Here is a 26788-nt window from a genome sequence, read left to right as displayed (position 1 = left end):
TCTCTTCCTGCTCCCAAGGTTTTGTCTGTTGACAACCTTTTTCCAGTCTCTCCTTCCTCTGTCCTGTCTCACGGCTAGGGAATTTCTATTGTTTCTGGAATTTATAGCCTCCACTGTACCCATGCTTCTTCTCTCGAGGCTCCATATGAGGAAGCTATAGTGGTAACTCACATCGGTGTGGCTTCAACATTGCCACCCCCTGGAGTTCCCTGATGTTCTTCATGTTTCACTGTTGCAGTCATTACATTTGGGTTATCTGCTTGCAGTAGCCCTCAGTCGGCCTGATTAACAAAGTCTTGGGTCCTGCGTCGGTTGCTGATGTTCTTCATGTTTCACTGTTGCAGTCATTACATTTGGGTAATCTGCTGGCAGGTTGCCCTCAGTCGGCCTGAATTCCAAAGTCTGGGGTCCTGCGTTGGTTGCTGTCTTCTCTTGCATGACGTCAGGTCGTCAGGGGTGTACAACATGCAGCTGATGCCATTTTCTTTAGTCTTTCTTGCCGCGCGGTGCCCAAAGCAGAAGCATTTCGCAAGTGCCGGTCGGCCAACTACTGAAATATTCGAGTTTGAGTTTCAGAACCGAAGTCTTCACTAAAGCTAAGTACCCCGTTGGGGAAACTTTTTTCTTGCTTTTTACCGATGTCAGGAAAAAGTTAATAATTGTATTACTTGTGGGAAGCAAATACCTCATAAGGATTTCCATTTATACTGTATTCCTTGCCTAGGCCCTGATCACAACGTGCCTGGCTGTCAGTTTTGTGCTAGATTTAACCAATGCACTATTAAGCGTTGGTATATTTTTGCATTAAAATATTTTGGAAACAGATTTAACTACCCAGAAATATCGGCGGATAGCAATCCGACTACCGGAGTACATAAAAAAATGCAAAGAAAAGGACAGAGAAAGGCAGTCGAGATCCAAAACCGACGACGAAGCTTCTCCTAAGCCAGTCGCCAGTTCGCTGGTACTCAGTGAGGCGCTTTTGCAGCCCCTGATACCCGCTACCTTCGAGTCGTAGGCCTCTACCGACACCCATGTGGAGTCTGGCATGCCGCAAGATAAGTATTGGACCGACGGATGTATCTCCCTCGGATGGGTCTGGAGCCCCTGAGCAGGCACGGGCTTCTAAGGGTGTATTCAGACCTCAGCATTTGTATATCAAACCGACAGCTGCAAAACCAAAGACAAAAGCAACTTCTAAAACTAAAAAAACGACACATGAGCCACGTGCACAGGCCTCTATGCCTAAATAACAGATGATCAAAATGGCTGAAGACCTTATTACCGTGATCACGGGTACACATCCCCCTCCAGGTAAGAGGCCTAGGCAAGACACTGATTATGAATCTTCAGATCAGGTTTCTGTTTCTTCTAATTCCTCTTCTGATCAGGAATTATCTGTACCTCCCTATGAGGATTCTGATGCTGAGGAGTCTATTCCATCTGCATCTCCTCCTGAAGATTATTCATTTGGAGAAACCTTGCATACTTTGAGGGAGCATTTTCACTGGGAGAGTCAAGACTTCTCAGAATCAAAAAAGAGGCTCTGGGATTTCCTCCTCCTCCCTCAGCACAAGCCTTTACCCATTCCCCCTGTTTTAGACATTGTGGATGATGTGTTTTCATAGTCGAGCTTGACCCCTGACTCCTTACCTCCGGCTCCCAGTAAGCCTGACAGATATTACAGGGCCCTGACTCACATAAATTTTTATTTAGAAACCGTGCTGCTGATCCTGAAACTATTTCACAGGGTCTAAAGGGAGTTGAGGCCTCAACAGCAAAAAATCCTACACCCTCTGACAGAGATTCAAGGGCACTAGACAGATGGGAAAAAAGGTTTATACATCTGCAACCTTGGCAAACAAGGCCTTAAAATGTCAGTTTCATATGCTTAAGTACCAACAACATGTTATGGGATTGCTGAAACAGAAAATTATGTTGATTTCAGAATGTGCAGAAAATAAAGAATTGCAGGAATTATTGCATGCAGCTGAACAAGTTGGAAAGCATACTTTGCAATGTGGTTTTGATTCCTTAGAGGCCTCCTGCAGGGCCGCAGTTACTGGATCTGTGATTAGGAGGCATGCCTGGTTAAAGGAACAAAATTTGCCTGATCATGTTAAAGCTAAATTGCTAGATGCACCTTTACAGCATGATTCTCTGTTTGGTATTAAGGCAGAAGAGGTTTTAAAGAAAGTGGAAGACAAAGCTATGTCTATGCAAACTGTTAAAGACTTCTTACAAGTGCAGCCACCAAGATTCAGTAGACACTGGCCTACAAAAAACTGGTCCTTGCCTGTGTCAGACAGAGCTCAAAGGGGCAAATCCAGACACCCTAAGGGTTCCAGATACTAGGCGCAAGATTCATACAGGTCAAAGCAATGGGGCGCTTCCACCTCCAAATCTGGAGGAGATAAAGCGCAAACCTACAGAAAGCAATCCCAATGACTTCCCTCTGCCTACACCAAGCACATATCTTTTGGCAGCACCCATAGGGGGAAAATTAGCATTTTTTTGCTCAAAATTGCCAGTTAATAACCCAGGACAAGTGGGTACTAAACATCGTATCACAGGGATACAGATTCCATTTCCACACTCTGCCAATGGCAAATGGTTGACCAGATCTGCCAAAAAATCAATGGGCAGAGGCACAGAAACATGTTACATCCCTCATGGATATGGGGGCCATGCAGACAGTACCAGAACAGGAAAAAGGACAAGGTTTTTACTCGACTGTTCCTGGTACCCAGAAAGGACAAGGCCTGGCGGCCAATGCTGAATTTATCAATTTTTAACACATACCTGGACATTCCAAAATTCAAAATCCTGACTTTGCAGCAGCTTCTGCCTATGCTGGGCAAGAATGCTTGGCCGGTGACTTTAGACCTAAAAGAGGCATACCTGCATGTCCCAATAAGACAATCTTGCAGAAGATACCTCAGATTTAGGCTGGCTTAATGCATTACCAATTCTCTGCACTGCCCTTTGGCTTATCTACTGCGCCCAGGGTCTTTACAAAGTGCCTGGCACCAGTAATTGCATTTTGCAGACACATATACAAATATATCCTTACTTGGATGACTGTCTCATTCAAGCAGAGAACAAGGACACTCTTCTTCTACACCTGGCATTTATGAAAAGGCTTCTAACATGCCTAGGGTACACAATAAACGAAACGAAATCACAACTGGTACCCTCTCAAAAGATAACATTCCAGGGTGCAAGCTTTGATACAACTGCCCAGATGGCTTACCTCACGCCTGACAAGCAAAGGCAACTAACTACTTACTTCAAACTGATGGCAACAAAAACCCAGTCTTCTGCAAGAAAAATTCTGCAGGCTCTGGGCTTCATGGCATCCTGCATCCTACTAATTCCATATGCAAGACTGCATATGAGGAAACTTTAATGGTACCTAAAAAGTTTATGGAGTCAACATTCACACAGTCTGGAAACAATGATTCCTCTCATTCCCTGCCTGCAACAGGAGTTTCTATGGTGGGCAATGGCATGTCACCAAAACATGGGACTGCCCTTCACTCTACCCCCTGCCAGTCAAACCTTAGCAACAGACCCATCAGATTATACCTGGGGGGCCCACATGGCAGGAAGATGCATTTGGGGCTTATGGACACAAAAACAAATGCATCTACATATCATCCAGAAAGAGATGCTAGCTGTTCAAAATGCCATAACAGCCTTCAAGGACTTACTTCATCCAGGACAACCACTGATAAAGACGGACAACACCACAGCCATGTGGTATATAAACAAGCAAGGGGGCACACACGCATGCAGATTAGCCATGGCACTGTGGGATACAGCTTTGACCTACCAAATACATCTTTAAGCTTGATTCCTGCCAGGAAAACAAAACTCTCTGGCAGATGATTTAAGCAGAAACCTTATGGAGCCTCACGAATGGAAACTAAATCCACAAGTCTTCAGCATGATAACAGAGAAATGGGGGAGCCCAGACATAGATCTATTTGCTTCTCCTTAAAATTATCAGTTGAAAAGATTTGCACAAGGACTTATCACAGACAAGCATGGAAAGTGGATGCCCTATCCTTCAGTTGGAAAAAGCTATCTGTTTATGCCTTTCCTCCTCTGCCTCTTCTACCCAAGGTCCTCCTAAAAGTCAGACAAGAGAAGCCAAAGATGATATTAATTGCCCCGGACTGGCCCCACCAGTAATGGTACCCAATCCTAAGGAACTTGTCTCAGTACCCAGCTTGGACCTTGCCTCAAAGACCACACCTACTGTCCCAGAAAAACAATCAGATCCTGCACAATCAACTACAGACTCTGAACCTGGCAGCATGGCTAATCAGTAAAGCTGTGATGGATGTCATTTTGGACGTCAAAAGGTCTAGTACTAGAAAATCTTATGCTGACAAATGGAACAGATTCTGTGCTTGGAATCAAGCACAAGGAACTGATACAGCAGAACCAAATATTCCTCAGATATTACAATACTTAACTGAGATGCTTGACAAATGCTTATCTTTCTCATCAATCACAATCCATGCCTTTGCCATTTCGGCTCATTACAGTACAGAGCCACCAGTCTTTTCTCATCCTTTACTAAAGCAGTATCTTAGAGGAGCCAAAAATTCAAGGCCTCCTAGAAGATCACCATTACCTGCATGGGACCTCAATTATATGTTGGAAAAGCTCACCCTGCCACCATCTGAGCCAGCTGCTACCGCAGATCTAAAGTTCTTATCATGGAAAACAGCTCTGCTACTAGCAATTACTTCAGCAAGAAGAGTTTCAGAGCTACAGGCCCTCATGGCTGTAGAACCTTTTATCATATTTTACCCAGACAGCGTGTCTCTGAGGACAAATCCTACTTTTATGCCCAAGGTGGTTTCCAGTGTGGCTCTTAACCAAACAATTCATCTGCCAACTTTTTATCCAAATCCGCAGAACAAGGGGGAGAGAATTCTGCATTCCTTGGAAGTACACAGACAGCTAAGATTCTACTTGAGCAGGACTAACGCTCTAAGAAAAACTGAGCAATTACTAGTGTCATATGCTGCAGGATCAGAAGGAAAGGCTATTTCAAAGCAGACAATTTCAAAGTGGATAAGCCACTGCATCCATTTCTGCTACTTACACCATGGTAGACATGTGCCCAAGGGCATTAGGTCTCATTCCACCACAGCTACAGCTACTTCAGCAGCCTTTCTCAGAGGAGTACCAACCAAAGACATTCTAGAGGCTGCTACTTGGAGTTCTCTTCACACCTTTACAAAGCATTACCATTTGCCTCTCTACTCTAAGTCCAGGGCAGGCTTTGCCACTGCAGTGCTGCAGGGCCTTATAGCCGCACCTAATGCTGTTTAGCTCCAGCCTCTCAACCATAGCTTTGGGATTGTACCCAAATGTAATGACTGCAACAGTGAAACATGAAGAACATAGTACAGTTGTGTACACTTACCATAAATGTAGGTGTTTGAGTGTATTCACTGTTGCAGTCCAGGTTACCCTCCCGCCATCCCCCTCTCATTCTGAAATTTATCTTTCCTTCTATATCTTCTACAACCTATGTGGTGTATTTGCTTGTAGATAAAGGTAAAGTTTATATTGATGCATGTGTGTGTGTGTGTGTGTGTGTATATATATATATATATATATATATATATATATATATAATATAATTTTTCTACCTTTTTGGGGGCACCTGACATAGGGGGCAAGAAAACTTAAAGAAAATGGCATCGGCTGCATGTTTTATACCCCTGACTACCTGACTTCATGGAAGAGAAGACAGCAACTGATGCAGGACGCCAGATTTTGGAATTCAGGCCGACTGAGGGCAACCTGCCAGCAGATTACCCAAATGTAATGACTGCAACAGTGAATACACTCGAACATCTACATTTATGGTAAATGTACACAACTGTACTTCCCTTCTTCCATGACGTCAGGTCGTCAGGGGTATAAAACATGCAGCCATCGCCATTATCTCAGTCTTTCTTGCCGTGCGGTACCTGAAGCAGAAGCAGTTCGCAAGTGCTGGTCGGCCGACTCCTAAAATTTTCGTTTAGAGTTTTAGAACCAAAGTCTTCAACTAAAGCTAAGTACCCCATTGGGGAAACTTTTTCTTGTTCCTTTCCGATGTCAGTAAAAGTTAATGATTGCATTTCTTGTGGAAAGCAAATACCTCAAAACGATTTTCATTCGTACTATATTCCTTGCCTAGGCCCTGACCACGATGTACCTTGCTGTCTGTTTTGTGCTTTATTTAATCAGCGCACTATCCATCGTCTGTTTATTTTCGCTTCTAAATATTTCGGTTCTCGGTTTAATTATCCAGAAATGTCGTTGGTTACCCATCCAACTACCGGGATTCCGAAAAAAAACACAAATATAAAGACAGAGACAAGCCGTCGAGGTCCAAAGCTGTCGACGACGCTTCTCCTAAGCCAGTCACCAGTTCAGCGGTACTCAGTAAGATGCTTTTGCAGCCCCTGATACCCGCTACTTCTGACTCGCAGGCCTCTACTGAGACCCATTCGGAGTCCGGTATGCCGCGAGATGCTTTAACTGTGGAACCTACGGATGTCTCTACCTTAGATGGGTCCGGAGCCGCTGTGCAGGCACTGGTTTCTGAGGGTGTATTCAGGCCTACGGACTTGCATATTAAACCGATGCCTCCTTCTTCATTTGGGCCAAAATCTCGATCCATGCCTAAGAAACCAACACCGAGGCCGCATGCTCAGGCCTCTATGCCTAAAAAAAAAATGATAAGAATGGCTGAAGATCTTATAACTCTAATCAGGGGAAGCCAACCTCCCCCTTCTATGAGACCTAGGACTGAAGTTGATTATGAATCTTCTGAACAGGATTCTGATTATGTTCATCGTGTTACCTGCTGCAGTCATCACACTTGGGTTATCCTGTCGTCAGGCGGTCCCGCAGTCGGCCCGAATTCCAAAGTCTTGGTCCGGCATCGGTTGCTGTTGCTTCTTCCCTGACGTCAGTGCGCCAGGGGTATATAAGAGGCATCCGACGCCATTTTCTTCAGTCTTTCTTGCCGCGCGGTGCCCAAAGCAGAAGCAGTTCGCAAGTGCCGGTCGGCCAACACCTGAGATTTTCTAATCGAATTTCAGTCTGATGTCTTCAAAGCTAAGTACCCATTGGGAAACCTTTTCTTGCCTCATTCCGATGTCAGAAAAAGTTAACAGTTGCATTTCTTGTGGGAAGCAAATACCTCATAAGGACTTTCATTCTTATTGTATACCTTGCCTAAGCCCAGACCACGACGTCACTGGTTGTCGGTTTTGTGCTAGGTTCAATAAGCGAACTATAAAGCGACGCTTTGATTTCGTATGACACTACTTCGGTAGGAAATTTAATTACACTATGCCGTCGGAGCAACCGACTACCGGCGTGCATAAAAAATGCAAAGATAAAGACAGGCAGCCTAGATCCAAGCCAGACTCCGAGGCCTCGGCTGGCCTGGTCACCGGTTCTCCGGTTTTCAGTGAGGCACCTACGCAGCCCCTGACGACCGCAGAATTGGAACCCCAGACCGCTTCGGATTCTCAAGCAGAGAGTTCTAGGCCGACGCAGCCATTTTCTTTAGGCCCTACCGACAACATTGCAGAAGGAGAAACCGGTGCTGTGGAAGCACCTTCGGTTACAGAAGGTGTCTTCGGACCGACTACTCTCACCATAAAATCTTATGCTAAGCTTAAGACTCCTCTAAAACCAAAAAAGACTGCACATCCGTCTCCAGTACAAGGCCCCATGCCTAAGAAACAGATGCTTAAAATGGCTGAATATTTGATTTCTTTGATCAGGGGTTCCCAACCCCCCCCAGACAAAAGGCCTAGACAAGTGGAGGATTATGCCTCCTCTGATCAAGTGTCTATTTCCTCAGAGGAACATGATTACTCCTTTCCCCCTTATGAAGATTCTGATGCTGAAGATTCCATTCCCTCAGCTTCTCCCCCTGAAGACTATTCCTTTGGGGAAACCTTACATACCATGAGGGAACATTTCCACTGGGAAGGTCAGGACTACTCTGACTCAAAGAAAAGGCTCTGAGAGATTCTTTTACTCCCCCAGCACAGACCACTTGCTATCCCTCCAGTTTTAGACATTGTGGATGATGTTTACTTAGAATCTAGTCTAAATCCAGATTCTCTGCCTCCTGCTCCAGCCAAACCAGACAGATATTATAGAGTGCCTGACTCACACAAATTCCTTTACAAAAGCCCTGTTGCTGACCCAGAGACGATCTCCCAGGGTCCCAAGGGGGCTAAGGCTTCTATGGCTGAAAATCCTGTACCCTCTGAAAGGGACTCCAGAGCACTAGATAGGTGGGGGAAGAAGGTTTACACCTCAGCTACTCTAGCTATAAGAGCACTAAATTGTCAATTTCACATGCTGAAATACCAGCAATTCCTAATGTATCAAATAAAACAAAAGATGAGCATGCACCCTCAACAGTCTGAATTCAAAGAAATGCAGGATCTGTTGCATGCAGCTGAAACAGGTGGGCAAACATACTTTACAATGTGGATTTGATTCCTTGGAAGCTTCCTGTAGAGCAGCTGTTACTGGGTCTGTTATACGTAGGCATGCTTGGTTAAAGGAACAAACTCTGCCTGATCATGTTAAAGCAAAGTTATTAGATGTACCCTTACAGCAAGATGTCTTATTTGGGGTTAAAGCAGAAGAGGTTTTAAAGAAAATTGAGGATAAGGCAAAATCTATGCAGATGGTCAAAGATTTCTTACAGGTACAACCCCCATGCTTCAGCAGAAATTGGCCAACAAAAAATGGGTCCTTTCCAGCTTCTGACAGACCACAGAGGGGTAAATACAGACGCCCAAGGGGCAGAGGTCAAGCACAAATCCCTTACAAACCTCACCAATGGGGCACTGCAACACAGAAGGGAGGAGAAGATGGGTCCCAAACTACTAGAAGACAAACACAATGACTTAAACCTCAAACTGCCAAGCAAAAATCTCTTGGCAGCTCCTGTGGGAGGAAAATTAGCACTTTTTGCAGACAACTGGCGCATCGTCACAAAGGACAAATGGGTCCTAGACATTATCTCACAAGGATACAGATTCCATTTCCACACCTTGCCAAGGATAAAAGGAATGCCAAACTTGCCACAAAATCAATGGGTAGAGGCACAAAAACAAATTACAGCTCTCATGGACATGAGAGCCATTCAACTGGTAAGTACACAGGAGCAAGGCCAAGGACTTTACTCGAGGCTCTTTCTAGTCCCCAGAAAGGACAATGCTTGGAGACCCATTCTGGACCTTTCAGTTCTAAACACCTTCTTGCAAGTACCCAAATTCAAGATGCTAAAACTACAGCAGCTTCTTCCCATGTTGGGCAAGAAAGCTTGGCTAGTAACGTTGGACCTCAAGGAGGCATGCCTGCATGTCCCTATCAGACAAAATTGCAGAAGATACCTCCGTTTCATTGCAGATTCAACCCATTACCAATTCTTTGCACTGCCCTTTGGCTTATCTACTGCACCCAGGGTCTTCACAAAATGCCTGGCACCAGTAATTGCATACTGCAGACAAAGAGGAATTCAAATATACCCATACCTGGACGACTGCCTCATCCAAGCAGAAAGCAAGGACATTCTTTTACAACATTTGACTTTTGTAAAACACCTTCTAAGTTGCCTGGGGTACACAGTAAACGAAAATAAATCAAAACTAGTGCCCTCACAAAATATGACATTCCTGGGTGCCAGCTTGAATACAACGACCCAGATGGCTTATCTGACTCCAGACAAACAACTACAACTAACTCAATACTTCAAAATAATGGCAACAAAGACCCAGCTCCCGGCAAGAAAAATTCTGCAGGCCTTGGGCTTCATGGCATCTTGTATACGTCTAATACCATTTGCAAAACTGCATATGAGGAAATTACAATGGTACCTGAAAAGCGTATGGACTCAACACAGCCACAGGATGGAAACAATGATACCTCTCATTCCCTGCCTTCAACAGGAGTTTCTATGGTGGTCACAGGCATGTCACCTCAACAAGGGTCAGCCTTTCACCTTACCCCCAGCCAGGCAAACTATGACAACAGATGCATCGGACTATGCCTGGGAGGGCACACATGGCAGGACGGTGCGTTCAAGGCATATGGACTGCAGATCAAAGGAATCTGCACATCAATCAAAAAGAAATGCTAGCTGTACAGAATGCTCTGACAGCCTTCAAGGACCTCTTACATCCAGGACAGCTTATAATAAGGACAGACAACACCACAGTAATGTGGTACATAAACAAACAAGGGAGTACACACTCCTACCCTCTATGCAGGCAAGCAATGACCTTGTGGAACACAGCACTGGCTTACCAAGTTCAATTACAAGCCCAATTCCTGCCAGGAAAAAAGAACACATTGGCAGATGACCTAAGCATAAACATCATGGATCTCCACGAGTGGAAACTGGATCCACAAGTATTTGCAATGATAACTCAAAAATGGGGGCGCCCAGACATAGACCTGTTTGCCAACTCCCAAAATCATCAGCTTTCAAAATTTTGCACAAGGACATTTCACCATCAAGCTTGGAAAGTGGACACACTCTCATTCAGTTGGAAAATGCTGACAGTATATGCCTTTCCTCCATGGCCTTTTCTCACAAAGGTGCTGCTGAAAGTCAGGATGGAGAGACCTCGAATGATGCTCATTGCCCCGGACTGGCCACGCCAGCACTGGTACCCACTACTAAGGAACATGGCCCAGGGCCCACCATGGATTTTACCACAAATTCCTCATCTACTCACACAGCAAGGCAGTCAGATTCTACACAGCCAGCTCAAAACTTTAAATTTGGCTGCATGGCACATCACCTAAGCAACCAGCCAGCCCCTCTTTCACAAGCTGTTTTGGATGTCATTCTGGAGGCCAGGAGGCCCAGCACCAGGAAAGCCTACTCAGACAAATGGAAAAGATTTTGCGCCTGGAACCAAGCTAAAGGCCAAAATACCCTTCAGCCGGACATGCCTCAGATTCTACAATATTTAACTGAGATGTTACACAAAGGACTTTCTTTTTCATCTATTAAAATCCACGCCTCAGCTATTTCAGCTCACTACAACACGGATCCTCCCTTATTTTCACATCCACTTCTAAGGCAGTATCTCAGAGGGGCAAAAAACATTAGGCCTCCCAGGAGAGCGCCAACACCAACTTGGGACCTTAATTTTGTTCTGGAAAAACTTACCCTGCCACCTTTTGAGCCAGCTTTCTCAGCTGACTTACAGTTTATATCATGGAAGACTGCCCTGCTGCTAGCAATTACTTCAGCCAGAAGAGTCTCAGAGCTACAGGCACTAATGGCAATAGAGCCCTTCCTCATTTTTCATCAAGACAGAGTCTCTCTGCGAACTAACCCCTCCTTTATGCCAAAGGTGGTATCCAGTGTGGCTCTAAATCAAACCATCCACTTACCCACCTTCTTTCCAAATCCACAGAACAAAGGAGAAAGACTCCTGCATTCCTTGGACATTCACAGGCAACTATGTTACTACTTGGATAAAACTAAGGCTTTCAGAAAATCTGACCAACTTTTTGTATCCTATGCTACAGCATCACAAGGAAAGGCGATCTCAAAACAGACCATTTCCAAATGGATAGGACATTGCATACGTTTTTGCTACACCCATCATGGAAAACCATTTCCTGCTAGCATAAGGCCCCACTCCACTAGGGCAGCAGCTACATCTACAGCCTTCCTCAGGGGGGTGCCAACCAAGGATATTCTGGAAGCTGCAACTTGGGAGTTCAGTACACACCTTCACCAAACACTATCACTTACCACTTTACTCTAAGACTAGAGCTGGCTTCGCCACTGCAGTTTTGCAGGGCCTTCTAGCCTCCTCTAACCCTGTTTAACTCCACCTCCCATCCTTAGCTTTGGGATTCTACCCAAGTGTGATGACTGCAGCAGGGTAACACGATGAACATAGTACAGTTTTGTACCTACCATAAATGTAGATGTTCGAGTGTATACCCTGCTGCAGTCCAGGTTACCCTCCCTCCATCCCCTCTAAAACCTTTCAATACCTTAAAATCTGATACAACCTTTGTGGTGTATTTGCTTATAGCTGGAGGGATGTTTTGTTTGTGCTAAGCTTTTATTATTGGTACTATCTACTGACCATCTTTTTTGGGGCACCTGACATCTGGGGCAAGAAAAGCTGAAGAAAATGGCGTTGGATGCGTATTATATACCCCTGGCGCACTGACGTCAGGGAAGAAGCGACAGCAACCGACGCCGGACCAAGACTTTGGAATTCGGGCCGACTGCAGGACCACCTGATGACAAGATAACCCAAGTGTGATAACTGCAGCAGGGTATACACTCGAACATCTACATTTATGGTAGGTACAAAACTGTACTTTACTTTGACACATCTGCCTTTTTCCTGATGAAAATATAAGGTGTTCTAATAAGTCTGCAATGTTCTTTCCCATTTCAGTTTTGCACAATGAATTTGTTTGACTGAAGTCTTAAGGGCCATCTTGTCACTTCTAAGAAGCTTTAATTTGTGGATATTGAGTATTGTTTCTAGTGGTTTATGATTAGAGATTAGTGTAATATTTTTCCAGACGTATGTATGAGGCAGTAATTGCATGGCAGGGATAGTGGCTAGTTTTCTTTAGTGGTTTGGTATTGGCCTGTTTACTTTCAGATTAAGGATATTGTCTTATATTGATGCATACATTTGGTATCTGGCATAACACTAAAATATTTACTTCCTAGTTTGCATCCATTGCTCTTAGTTTAGGACTATTTTTTTATTTAAGTAATATAGCATAGTTGAGTTTGAGCTTTAAACAATTCTTCCTTTCTAATGTATGTTGCTATGTGTGTGTGTGTGTATACATATATATATATATATATGTATATATATATATATATATATATATACATACACGCATGCACACACACAAATCTACTTTTCAATTTCGAAGTTTCAAAATTTAAAATTTCTTAGTCGAGACCATAAGATCAAAGTTTTGAAACTACAAACCGTTTAAATGGAGATCGCCATGCAGTACAGAATATATTTACCGTTTTCCTCTCTGTAGTGTGATCTTGGAGTTGGGATGTGGGGGAGGGTGCATTGGGGTTGCCCCCCCCCCCCGCAAAAGTATGTGTATATATATATATATATATATATATATATATATATATATATATATATATATATATACCCCTTTGTTATGGTCTCAACCATAATAAATTTGTAGTTTTGAAACTTCAAAATTTAGAAGTAGACCCAGAGACATGTATATATGTGCACATACATATGCACACACACATGACATATTTCTTCATTTGCTGTCTTAGTAGCACCCTGATTGTAATAAATAATCATATAAAATTAGAACTGTAATAGTGCATAAGAAGCAGAGTTTTTCTGACTACTTCTGCATTGGCAGGGATTGCTTTCATCTTCTTTGGATGTGTGATATGCAGTTCTTCGAAAATACAAATCTGCAGAACTCCAGGTAATTCATATCAGACTCGTGCTGTTCTTTGTTTAGTGCAGCACCATCCCATACCTGTCAAGTGTACCTCATTACATGGAAAGTTCCTCATTTTGAAGTCCAAGTTCCTCGAAGTTCCACATTGAAAAGGTTGGTCACACATTCATTGTTAGGAATTATTTTTAACTGATATCCATGGTAAAGAATACTGAATCTTATAAGTCCATCAAAAGAATTTATAGATGTAAAGTGGTGCATTTTAACTGTACTCTGAGCTTCCTAATTGAAGTTAATAAGCTGTTAGTAGGTGTTCATTTTGCCCATTTGTTCCACATTATTAGAAGTAGCATTCCTTATTTTGGAGATGGAATGTTGAGAGTTGTGCACCATCCTGTTTTAATTATTTTACTGCTGACTGTTCCAGATGACTTAAACTGCTGAATGTTTTTTGCTGTTTTTGTTTTCTTCGAAGTGGTTTGACATTCTAATTTTAATTTTTAAGCGCTGTAGCTGTAATACTTTTTAAAACACCTTACCATACTCCCCTTATCTCCGAGGTAACAGGACAGCTGCATCTTTCATTTTAACAAAAAAAAATAATTTAGGGTCGTTTTGTGGCACAGGATATAAACAGTACAACAGTATGAATTACAAAAAAGTATAAGTTCCTTAAGTCTGGGAGTTAGCGCAGAGAACTAAAGAACTGAGCTATTAATGAGCTGCTTCCTGTGCTCATAGTGTAGGTTTTATTCCTTCCATGTTCAGTTGCCTACTGTGCGACTCTGAGTAAGTTACTTAAGCAGACAGTGCTCACTTAGATGAGCAGTGTGCTATAAGCATTGCATTTGGTACCCAAGCTGCTCTTAAGAGAAAGAAAGGACTTATTCTTAAGAGACTTCTCCCTGCCTTCATGAAAGAATTGTCCAAGACTCAACCTGTTGATTCTGGAGATTCCCTCCTAAAAAGTCTTCGGACAAATATAAAAGGAGTAAAGTCACAGAGCCTAAAGAAAAGACCAAAGAGCTGAGAAACTGCCCTTCTGAGCTGTCTTCATCCATTTTTGCTTCTTCATCTCTGGCGGCAAAGTCCTCTAAGTTTTCAAATCTGGTGCTTTTCTCTGAACCGATCCTGATCGGATCAAAAGCTTCCCATCTCCTATAGCCATATTTTCCCTAGAGCCAGTCACTCCTCAGCTCAGAATACCCTTTCTTCTGGAAAGGACTAGACAGCAGTCATCAGGACCTCCTTCCACCACTTCTTCCCTGCAGCTGATCCAGTCTACCAGATGCTTTTCTGAAGCAGATGTGGACTGGATGATGAGGAAGTTCTTCAGCTGGCGGTCCTCACGGCTCCAACTACCACTGGACCCATGAGATGTCCTTCCATATTACTGTTGCAGTATTCCTTACAGTAGGGGTCCCTGCCAAGAGGTATCCCAATGTCCAGCCAGTGTACCAAAGCCTTAGGTTGCAGTAGGGACATCATATATCACACACAATGCTGCCCAGGCACGGCACAAGGCATAAAGGTGACATACGAATGTACCATCCTCAGAACTACTTTGCATCCAGTCGGTCTGAATGTTCGTTCGTCTGCTAGCTGCCTAACTGTTTTTCAGATAAGTGCCCATTTGGGGTTTTTCTTATCTTACTTTACTTGTGGTTGTTGGTTTCATATCATCCAGAAAGGGCAGTCACAAGCAGTGTTTATTTTGCTTACGTGCTTCTCACTACCACACGTCTTGTCCTGTTTGTTAGGCATTTTTCCAAAATCTTTGCATAGTCATTTCTTTACTTTAGCCATTCACCTAGAGAACCAGTGTCTTAAATTGTTGGCTCAGGGTACTGTGGCATAATCTTCCCAGCCCAAAGGTTAGCCGTCCTCAAACAAGATTACCAAGAAAGCTGTGTCAATTCTTCAGCTGTACTCCCTGCACTGGACATCTCTCTCAAGAATGGTGAAAACCCAGAGGACTACCTGCTTTTCAGTTGGATTCCTCTGTCGCCACCATTTTGGAGGCTGGCATGGATCTGGCTTCACATACGTTCCCCGAGGCTCCTCAGCATCTGATTTGGATGTTCAGGTGGGACAGAGGCTGATTATTCCCGAAGGGCCAAAGGGTGTTCCACAAATCCTTGTTAGGGAGGAGATTCCTCTTACACTTACTGAATGTAGGCAGAGGTCCACGCCACCTAAGATATTTAGGGTAGACTTCCCCTTGAAAAAGGCAGAAAACTAAGTATATTTCTCTTGCTGCTAAGGCTAGTCAGCATGAATGACAGGATTTCACATGAGGTTTATTTAATGCTGTTATCGCTTGAAGCCCCGTAGGGAGTCTCTGCTCCTACTCCCCTTGGTCTTTTACTCCTCTTAAGAGGCTTAAGGAGCAGGTTCTTTCTGATGAGGATGTTGATTCTGGTGAATAATCCTTGACCTATTACTCTCAGATTCCCTGTCATTTAGACTTTGGCTCTGAGAAAAAGGACTGTATTATTCTTGATTCTCCTTTTGAGGACATTTCCTTTGGAGATACAGTTTCACATATGATGGAGTTTAAGTGGGACTGTACCCAGGTCTCAGATGTCCAGCAGAGGTATTATGAACTCCAAGTGGAGTCTCCCAAGCCCTCTGCTGTCCCCCCTGTTCTTGCTGCAGTTTTGGACACTTTCTGTAGCTTCTCATCCTTCTGACTCCTCCTCCTCCTAAAAAACTGATAGGTTTTATGAGGTGCCTGTTGACTGCAAATTCCTTTACAAGTGTCCATCTGCTGAACCCTTCTGTTATTTCTGTTTCTTCTGGTAAACCATCTAAGCTTTTACCTTCCACAAAGCTACTCCAATTCGACAAGGAGAGCAGAGCCATGGAGAGGTTGGGTAAGAAACTGTATACTGCTGCTACCCTGGCCTTTCGGGCTGTGAATTACCAGACCCACGTAACCAGATACATTTTGCTTCTTCTGTCTCAAGCTTTTCAGGTTATTTCAGACTTCCTGACTCTGAGGGGTTTTAGGCTGTTAGGGTTCTCTTTCCAAGTAGCTCACCATTCTGTTAAATGCTATGAATGTAGCTGATGCCTCTTCTAGATCTGCTGCCTTTGTCTGTGTGTTGAGGTATTCCTGGCTTCTCTTTCAGCCTTTGTCTGATATGAAGGCTAAGCTGATGGATGCTCTTCTAGATAGTATAAATCTCTTTGGTTCTGCAGCTGCTGTGATTTTTAAGTCTGTTCAGGAAGAAAGTAAAGCAATGCAGGAACTGAAACATATTTTTGTTTCCTCTGTTCCCAAATTTCAGAGGAATTATCCTAATAAACACACCTTTGTCTGTAGGCGCACTCGCCCTCCTCCCAAAGATAAAAAGGGTGGTAGGAGGGCTCGTCCCTGCTAAGTCTACTCAAACTCCTGAGTCACATTCCTCTTTCTCTTCATCTTTCCCTGTCCCTTCCAGACTGTTTAAGGATGATTCAGGATATTGGAGTTCTATTAGGGTCACAGATGCTTACTAGGCTAATGACCACAAGGATCTTTTTAAGCCTAGCCATGCATCCAAAATGTCTGACAAGTTGTGATACCATTGATAAGTGTAAGCATGGGCCTGGTTGATGAACCATTTACAGGTTACCTGTGTCCATTAGAGACATAGGTGCCAAACCTGGGATGAATTTCTGGTTTTCCATCCAGTTGTCCAAGTTACACTTGAATTGGGTTAGGGAGGAACTCTGCTTCACATGGATGGTGAAGCCTGTTCCATAGCCAGTGTAGTCTCTGGGATACATACCTATCTCTTCAGCAGGCCTGTTTATATCACAGGCAAGGTTTAAGTATTTAGAATAGGTAATTCTGGTGCCGTTTGATTTGTGGATATGCAGGAGGTCCGTTGGACTGGAGTCTGACAATACCCTGTATGCCAGGTGTAGATCACCCCTCAAAAGCCTGTAGGAGACAGACTACAGGGATAAGGTCTTGAGGCTGTCTGCATAAGATATTTTACTTATGCGTATATTCTTTTAGTGAGGAGCCTCTCTGGATGTTCCAATTGTTGGATATGCCTAGCTAGGTACATACCAAAGGGGGCATTGTACTCCGTGATAGGTCTGATGAATGCTGAGTACAGTGGAACAATGACTTCCTTGGACTTAGATGCAATACCCTTGTTTATAAGTTGTGCAGCATTGAGTGATTTCCTCACTACTGTAGACACATGATTGTCAAAGGCTAGATTACTATCTGTATGTGTCCCTAAGTCCCTGACTGCTGGGTCAATAGATATGTTGTCAGTATGATGGTTACCAGGGATGGATGACTTCCCAAAGGATACTATTATGCATTTCTTGGCATTTAGTTTTAGTCCATGTCTCTGACCCCAGTTGCTTGTCTGTGTCAGCCCCTCATGGAGAACATTTGTGTCAGTGTGAGATTCAATGACAGCTCCTAATTTACAATCATCTGCTAATTTAGTCAGTCAGAGACCACTGACAATGGCCTTGACTTCTGAGAAGTAAATGCCAAAAAGGAGCAGTCCAAGGACTGATCCCTGAGGGATTCTACTTGTGACTGACCTCTTTGTAGAGATGGACTTCCCAATTCTAACTTCTTAGATTCTGTCTGTGAGCCAGTTTGCTATTCACTAAGTGACGTACGGATTTGTACCTAATCTCTTGGGTTTGTCAACATTGCCCAAGTGGGTTATTGTTTCAAATGCCTTGGCCAGGTGAAGGTAGGCAGTGTGAACGATTTTGCCCTCATCCATTGCTTTGGCGACCTTTTCAAAGAAGTCCACCAGGTTGAGTAGGCATGATCTGCCCTTGACTAAACCAAACTGGGTTGGGTCCAGTCTGGAAGTTTACTATATCTCTGTTGATCATCTCCATGATAATTCTTTCCATGGCTTTACATATAAGACTAGTGAGACTTATGGGTCTGTCATTTCCAGGGCATGTAGATGACCCACCTTTGGGCAGAGGGATGACTGTCGCCTTTCTCCATTCATGAGGTGCAAAGCCTGTTTGGAAAGTACAGTTAAATAGTAATTCCAGAGGCTCTGATAGGTCATGTTTCATGCAATTTAGAAGGCATCCTGGGATATTGTCTGGGCCCATTGATGCAGTGTTCTTGGTCTTAGAGAGAGCATTAAGGATCTGTTCCCTAGTGATAGTAGGGGGAGTTGTATTTGATGATATTTCCTGAGGGAAGGTTGAGGGGGAGAGAGGTTGTAAAGTTGGAGCTGAATTTGTCAGCCAGGAGATTTGCCATATCTTCTGGCTCAGTATAGGTGGCTCCATTTACAATGAGCTCTGCACACAATTGTGTATTGTCTTTGAGGTTGTAGACATAGCTAAAGAATGCTGTGCTTTTGTCCTTGGCTTGGTATGCCAACCTGGTAGATTTTATTTGTCCTCTCAGTTGTTTGTTTAGTTTGAAAGTGCTTTTATCCTGCTGGGTGCTGCACCTTCTAATTTTTTGCCATGATTTTCTTCCTCCTGTAGTACAGCGTAGTGATTTTGTGATTCCTACATGGGGCTTGCTTTTTGTTAGTTCTGTACTTCTTCCTGGTGGGTACAGCTGTCTCTATGCAGCTATTAACATGTTTGTACAGGGTTTCTATGAACAGTTCTGCATAGGCAGCAGTATTCTCAGAGTTTATGGGGGATTGCAATTTTGCCAGGTTCACACTTAATAGCAGGATTTACCCTTAGAATAATTTATCAATATTCCAGGTTTAGCTGGCGGTCCAGGCTTTATTTTTACTTCAAAGGAGACCATTTTGTGGTTTGACCTTACCAGGCGTTACAGTAATGGGTGTGCAGCAGTCTCGCATGTTAGTGAGGACCAGATCCAGTGTAGCTGCACCCCTGGTTGGTGTATTGACTATCTGGTCCAGGGAATTTGTGTTTACAAAATCCAAGAATCTGTGTGCTTGTACGTTTTGTGTCATCTAGGATTCCCAGTTAATAGTGAGGTAATTAAGGTCACCCATGAATATGGTATTGGGTTGGATGGTTGACGTTTCTAAAAAGTTTAAATGCGTGGTATGGGTTTCCTGGGTCATAGAGGGGGAGCTATAGCTTGCAAGGAAGTGGTATTGGATTTTATCTATGGTGATTTGAACATGGAGCAGCTTAAATGCATTGTCCTGTTTGACCAGCCTTGAAGTATATTTATTTTTGATGTAAATAGAGACTCCTCCACCTTTAGTCCCTGCCTGTGAAGTAGCTGGCTTAAATGTGTGGAAGGCATTATAACCTTGCACTTTTGGTGTGCTCTCCACGGCTTTAAACCATGTCTCAGTGACCACACAGACATCAACATTCTTTAGAGTAAAGGGAGCTTTTAGGGAATGTAGTTTTTAGTTTAAACTCCTAGCATTGAGCAGTAATACCTTTAGATTTTCTTGGTTTTGATTTGCTATGTCAGAAATATTCATCAGGGGTATTACATGGTGTGGAAATCCCCCCCCCCCCTTTTGGGCATTCCTCAACCTCCTTAGGAGCAGCTGCCATTTTGTCCAGGTGTTCTTTGGAGCCTTTTATCTCAAGGAACTATTCAAGTAGTTCCGGCTCCTCAAAAGAGGAAGGGATTTTACTCCAGAATGTTTCTGGTTCCCAGAAAAAGAAGGCACCTGGAGACTCATTCTGGATATCTCTCAGCTCAACACCTTTTTGAGGGTTCCTTCCTTTCAGATGTTGTCCCTTCAGCCTCGTTTCCTCCTCTTCTTCCTTGGGCTTTCCTAGTTTCTCTGGATCTCAAGGATGCCTATCTCTGTATCCCAATTCATCTCCTTTTCAAGAAGTTTTTACATTTCTCTGTTTCTTCCTTGCATTTTCAGTTCAGTGCTTTGCCCTTTGGCCTCTCTACTGACCCAAGGGTGCTCACCAAATGCCTCATTCCTGTGATTGCGTTTTGCAGGATGAGGGGAATACAGATCTTTCCTAATATGGATGACTTGCTTATCCAGGCTTCCTCTCCATAGATTTTGCTTCATCATCTTCACTATGCTATTTGTCTCCTGCAAAGCCTAGGGATTACAGTACATTTCCAGAAGTCCTTCGTGACTCCTCCTCAGGACCATGTTTTTCTCGGGTGCAGTATCCAGACTACTCCAATGCTGGCATCTCTGCCTCCTCCCAAGGCTTTAACTCTGATTATTTTCTTTCTCTCCCTTCTTTCTCTGGCCTCCATTACAGCCAGGGAGTTTCTAAAGGATATGGAATACATGGCTTCCACCATTGTTGTGCTTCCTCAGGCCAAGCTTCATATAAGAAAGCTCCAGTGGTTCTTAAAGGAAGTCTGGCTTTAGCATTCTCCTTTTCTGAATCCCCTTTTCTCATGCCTAAAACTGGTGCTTCAGTTGTGGATTCATCAGTTGTCCCTAATCTCAGGGCTTCCTTTTCAACTTCCAGTCCCCGTTCAGGAACTCCTGCTTCAGATGCAGGGTAGGGGGGCCTCCTTCATTCCTCTGAAAGTTCAGGGCCTTTGGTCTTTTCATCAAAAGAAGGACCATATCAATATCAAAGAGTTGAGAGTTGCTGTTCTGGACCTTCAGGCCTTTCGTTCTCCCTTCCAGGGACCCTCAGAATCTTCTCAGACAGTACCATAGTGATATGGTACATCAACAAGCAGGGGGGACAAGGTCGTACCTGTTGTGCAGGCTAGCTCTTCAGGTTTGGGATCTAGCTATCCAGTATCGGGTGACTGTTTAGACTGTCATTCCTTGTTTCTCTGAGCAGGTCCTTAACACAAACTCACAAGTGGAAGCTTCACAGAGATGTGTCTTTGGGCATTGTCCATCAGTGGGGTACTCCTCAAGTAGATCTTTTTGCCTCCTCTCTGAACAGATAACTTCCTGTCTTTTGCACCAGAGTTCCATGTCCTGTGGCTTAGAAGGTGGATGCCCTCTCGCTTTCTTGAAAGAAGATGTTTCTTTTTGCCTTCCCTCCCCTTCCTCTCATGCCAAGAGTCTTGTTCAAGTAGGACAGGGTGCTCCCAAAATCTTGTTGGTGACTCCCTTTTGGCCCAGACAGCATTTGTTCCCTCTTCTGCATTTAGCCAAGGGCAATCCTGACAAGTTGCCTCACTGGGTGGACCTACTCCCACAAGACAAAGGGTCTCTAATCCATCTCCACCTGTATTCTTCAACTGACAGTGTGGGTGATAGAGTTGCGATCCCTTTGACCCCCCCCCCCCCGAGTATGTGCTTTGGGTTCTGCAGGAGGCCAGAAAATCCAATTCCAGAAAATCTTAATTTATCCAAATGGAAGAGAATTTCTGTTTGGTGTCTTACTCATAACCTGGATCCACTTTCTATGGAAGTTCCTTTAGTTCTGCATTATTTGTGTGAATCGCTCAATGCTGGGTTGTCATACTCGTCTGTTAAAGCCCAACTATCAGCTATTTCTGCTTGCCTGCCTTTGACTACCCCTTTGGCTTTTAGATTTGAGGGCAAACAATTTCTTAAAGGTGCCCTTCATATTAGGCCTCCCAGAAAGCCTATTCCTCTTTCCTGGGATTTTAATTTTATCCTGGAAAAGTTGACTCAGGCTCTTTTTGAGCCTGAAGCTTCAGTTTCCTTACAGCAATGCTTTTGGAAAACTGTTCTCCTTTTGACCCTTATCTTAGCCAGGAAGGGTGTATGAGCCTGCAAACTCTTATGGTTGTATCCCCCTTTTTGTTTTTTTCATAAGGACAGGGGCTGTCTTCATACTAATCCACTTTTTATGCCCAAGGTGGTTAATGAGAGTTGTCTCTTAATCTATTCATTTGATCACTTTTTCCCTTCTCTGCAATCTGCTAGTAAGAAAGTTCTTCACACTTTGGATTTGCATAGACAACTCTGGTATTATTTAGATAAAACTAAAGACATTCATAAATCTGAAGAGCTTTTTTTTTCTTTCATCCTTGGTCTTTAGATTTGGCTGTTTCTAAGCAAACTGTTTCATCTTGGATATCTAAAGCAATTTCCTTGTGTTACTTCTTCATGGGAAAAACCTTCCTTCTGTCAAGGCAACCCTCATGCTGTAGTAGCTCCTACCTTAATCTGCTCATCAGATTTCAGAGTTATGGATCCTGGCATTTCCCAGAGCTTGTACAAGCAGGGTCTGAAAATTTGGCTATTTTCTACTCCAGCACTATGTCTGAATTAAATGGCTCCAAACTCATTGTAGGCACTGGATCTGGGGGACAGGTTCAACTCAGAGGATTTTGGAGCCATGTCTTCTCCTTGGAGCCTTGGCAGTGGACCGCTGGATGCCTGTATCAGCCTCAAATGCGAGCCGAGTAAAATTTCGGGGTTTGTCTGGAGACATGGCTTGAGCTCACATCAGACAAACTTCAAGATCTGATTCAGAATTCAAGGCTATTGAGAGAGTACTCTCTCAATTGGATGAATGGACTTTTCTCTTTCGTGCTTGGTTCCACCTCTCCCCCAAAGAATGCCCCTGGGTCCTGATCCTTTTCATCCAGTTCACTTGGGAGAGCCAGGCATGTCAAGTCTTCAGACATTCAGTATAGGGGACTCATAAATGTCTTCAGTGTCCACTTTGTAACACCCCACTGGGGAGGCAGCTCGAAAGAATAAGTGTGAAAGAAGTCATGTGGAACACACACACACACACACACACACACACACACACACACACACACACAGAGTCTCTCAGAAGACACTGAGCTCTCTGACAAGGATGAGTCCCTGAGATCCCCCTTGATGTCTCATTCAGGGAGATTCTTGAATGCTTGAGACAGAAAGCTGGATGATCCACCAGCATCCCCTTCCAAGAGGAGTCCGTGTTCCATGAAGCCTTCTGGTCCAGCTCAGCTTCATCTTGGATGGTTCCCCCGACTGATGAGGTAGTGGATCTCATTTCTAAGCAGGCGTAGTAGGAGCAGGATGTGGCTGAACCAGTTCCCTATAAACCAGACAAGTACATATCATGAACCCCCTTTTCCTTTTTCTACATGGGGTTGGGGGTGCCATGTCAACTGTTGCCAACTCTCTATTCAGTGCCACTGTCCTTCCTTCTTCAACACTCATGCTTGCCTTTTGCATGTCTTCTCTCACAATATTGCCATCTTTTTGCTAGACATCCTTGTTTCCTTTTACTTTCTTCCTTTCTGTCCCAGATCATCTTCACAGGATTGTCTTCTGTTTTTCTACACATGTGCCCAAACCGCTATAATCTGTTCTCTTTGACCTTTTCTGCAATTGGAGCTACTTTGGCTTCTGTTCTTCTTTCCTCATTTTTTCATCTGTCCCACAGTGTTGTGCACCCTTCCACCCATCTCAGGCACTTCATCTCCATCACCTCCAGCTTCCTCAACTGCGTGGTTTCTGTACCATACAGTAGCACTGGTCGCACCACTCTTTTGCACACCTTACTTTTCAGTTTTTCTGACATTCTTCTTTCATGTACTACACCTGCTACTCTGTTCCAATTGGTTGCAGCCTCTCTGAGTCTAGCTTTGACCTCCTCATTTAGACTTTCCTTCTTTTCAACCATCCCTCCCAGATACTTGAAACTGTTAACCTGTTCCACTATTTTCCCATCTATCTCAATTCGCAGGTTCTTCTGGACTCTATTTTTTCTGTGATTACAGCTGTCTTATCTGTATTTAATTTCATCCCATGTGCCTTCAGTTTTGCATTACATTCTCTTATCCTGTGCTGAAGTTCTTGAGCAGTCTGCCTGTAATGCCACATTGTGTGCATATAGTTTGCTAATGTAGTCCATCACCAGTATGAGCAGCAGTGGGTTTAGAGTTGAACCCTGATGCACATCCACTCTCACTGGGAACTCCTCTGTGAGATCAGACACTACACATACTTGAGTCATTAGGTCATTGTGCATAGATTGCACAAATTCTGTCAGTGTTTCTGGGACTTCAGACCACCACAGGACTGTCTAAGTCTGCTTTCTTGGGACCTTGTCATATACTTTCTCCAAGTTTAGGAATGTCCAGTTGGACTCTTTCCTCATCTCTAGCTTCTTTTTGATTATCTGTCTCACTGAAAACATTGGGTCAGTTGTGCTGCATCCTGATCTGAATCCGAACTGCTCATCTCCCATCTTACTTTCTACTACTCTACGTATGCATTCACCAGTCACCCTCTCCAGAGCTGTCATGCAGTGTGGCAAGAGTTTAATACCTCTGTACTACCTACAGTTGTGACCATCTCCTTTGTTCTTGAACACTGGCACTAGTATGCTTATTCTCCAGTTATCTGGGTACACTTTTCTCTCCACACAGTTGAGTACCCCCAGCAGCCATTTCTTCCCTCTCACCCAGCATCTTTATCATGTCTGCTTTGGCCTCACCTGAGCTTTGTGCTTTCCCTGACTTCATTTTCTGTAGTGCTGCTGTTCTTCTGTGGTGGACTCCTCCTCTTCTCTCATTGTAGGCTGTGTCTGTGGCAATACAGCTTCTGTAGGATTTTCTTTATTCAGAAGCTGCTGGAAGTACTCCTTCCATCTGCCCTTGATGTCCCGTGGACTGGTAAGCGGGTTGTTGCTGGCATCCCTTATGAAGATGTCTTAACTATTTTTTTTTTTATCTTTCTGTCCTTGTCTTGCAGCCTGATGTAGTTTTTGTGCCATCTACTGACTGACTTTCCAGAAGGTGGTAGAGTGCCTCTTATGCCTTGTTCTTTTCTTACCTTCTTTGTTAGCCAACCAGTATTCCTTCCTAGCCTGGTCCCGCCTTTCTGTCTCCCACTTTTTCCTACATGCCTTCTGTTTTGATGACTTACTTGTCTTCTGCATTCCCCCACCAGCTTTCCATATGTATCTTATTTCCCTACCTAGCTCAGACACGTATCTGTTCTGTTGTTTCACACATGCTGTTTTGAGGTACTGCCATTCTCCTTCACCTGCACCGGTTTCCTCTCCTTGAGATGCTAGAGCCCTCACTAATTCCCTGAACTGTTGTGTTTTCTCTCCAGTCAACTTCATGGTCTTCAACCTGATCTCTGTTGACCTTGGGGCCTTCTCTAACCTTGACCTTGGGGCCTTCTCTAACCTCTGCTTGCAGCTGATTGTGGCAACCAGTGGTTTATGCTGTGGGCTGACTGTTTCATTGGGAATGACTTTGCAGTCACTGATTCTACCCCAGTGCCATTTCCATACTAGGAGAATATCAACCCAAGTTGTATGTTGGCCACTTTTGTATGTGATCTTGTGATTGTTTCTCTTTCTGAGCTATGTGTTTGCTACTATCAAGCCGTTTGACAGACAGAAGTCTAGAATGGTCTGTCCTCCTTTATTCCTGTTGCCCCACCTATCTGAATCCAGGCAGTCATCATATCCTGTTCTGTTTGTTCTGATATATGCATTCAGGTCACCCATTATTAACACCAATTCCTGTTGCCCTGCTTTATCTAGTAGGTCCTGCAACTGCTGTCTGAATGCACTCTTTCTCAATATCATAACCCTGCTGTGGGGCATAGGCTGTGATTATAAATGCTGCCCTATCATTAGGCTGGAGTTTGATTGCCATGAGTCTGTCACTAATTCTGATGACATCCCCCACTGTCTTTTGAAGATTCTCCCTTATTCTTCACAATTCCCATACCATTTCTTGCCTGTCCTCCTGAGTAGTAGACTCTGGATCTCAAGCCAAGTGGCTTTGCTGCACTGCCCTTCCATCTTGTTTGTTGTATACATAGGATGTCCAGCCTCCTCCTTACCATTATGTCATCCACTTCTAAGTTGCATCCTGTCAGTGAACCTAAAGTGAGTGTAGCAATCCTTAGTTCATGTTTCAGGTTTATTGGTTTTATGTTCAGCTTCTGCTCAGTAGAGCTATTCCAGGTAACCCAAGTTGACCAGCTGCACACGGGCTGGCCAGTAGCTTATTGATGCAGGGCTGCTAGGCTTTATGGTGGGCATACACTGGCCAAAAGGGCACAACACTCCTCTCATCCTTAGCATGGGTCCCTGGCATAGGCTGGGTCATCAACCCACTTGTAACTGGCAAATACTCATGCCCATTTGGCAGCATTAGTCAACACGACCAAATCACTTAGAGCCATATTTTACAACATCAAGAGGATAGCCCTGCCATGGCACACAGTCTGTGATCCATGCTGTATCATGAGGATACCATGCACCACAGTAGATGCCCAAATCTCTTGGTTTGTACAATGCTTCCCCCTATAGGGCACCATGTAGAGTCTGTGCTGCTCACAGTTCCTTTCTTTGGTGAGTTTGAGATGGAACACACAGCATGTTTTTCAGTGGTTGGAGGAATGCCCAGAGAGACTGGGAGAACATGCAAACTCCAAACAGGCTTTTG

At 43.9% G+C, this 26788-nt stretch overlaps 1 protein-coding gene across 2 annotated transcripts in view; it reads left to right on the top strand.

The window, feature by feature from the left end:
- TMEM94 (transmembrane protein 94) overlaps positions 1-26788 on the top strand; it is a 2655014-nt gene that overhangs the window by 611271 nt on the left and 2016955 nt on the right. The gene's annotated exons all lie outside the window — the stretch shown is intronic.

The sequence above is a fragment of the Protopterus annectens genome, chromosome 10.part0, assembly GCF_019279795.1.
Source record: "Protopterus annectens isolate FY-2018-M chromosome 10.part0, PAN1.0, whole genome shotgun sequence".
Classification (NCBI taxonomy): Eukaryota; Metazoa; Chordata; order Ceratodontiformes; family Protopteridae; genus Protopterus; species Protopterus annectens.
This window is presented reverse-complemented; position numbering and strand designations above follow the sequence as displayed.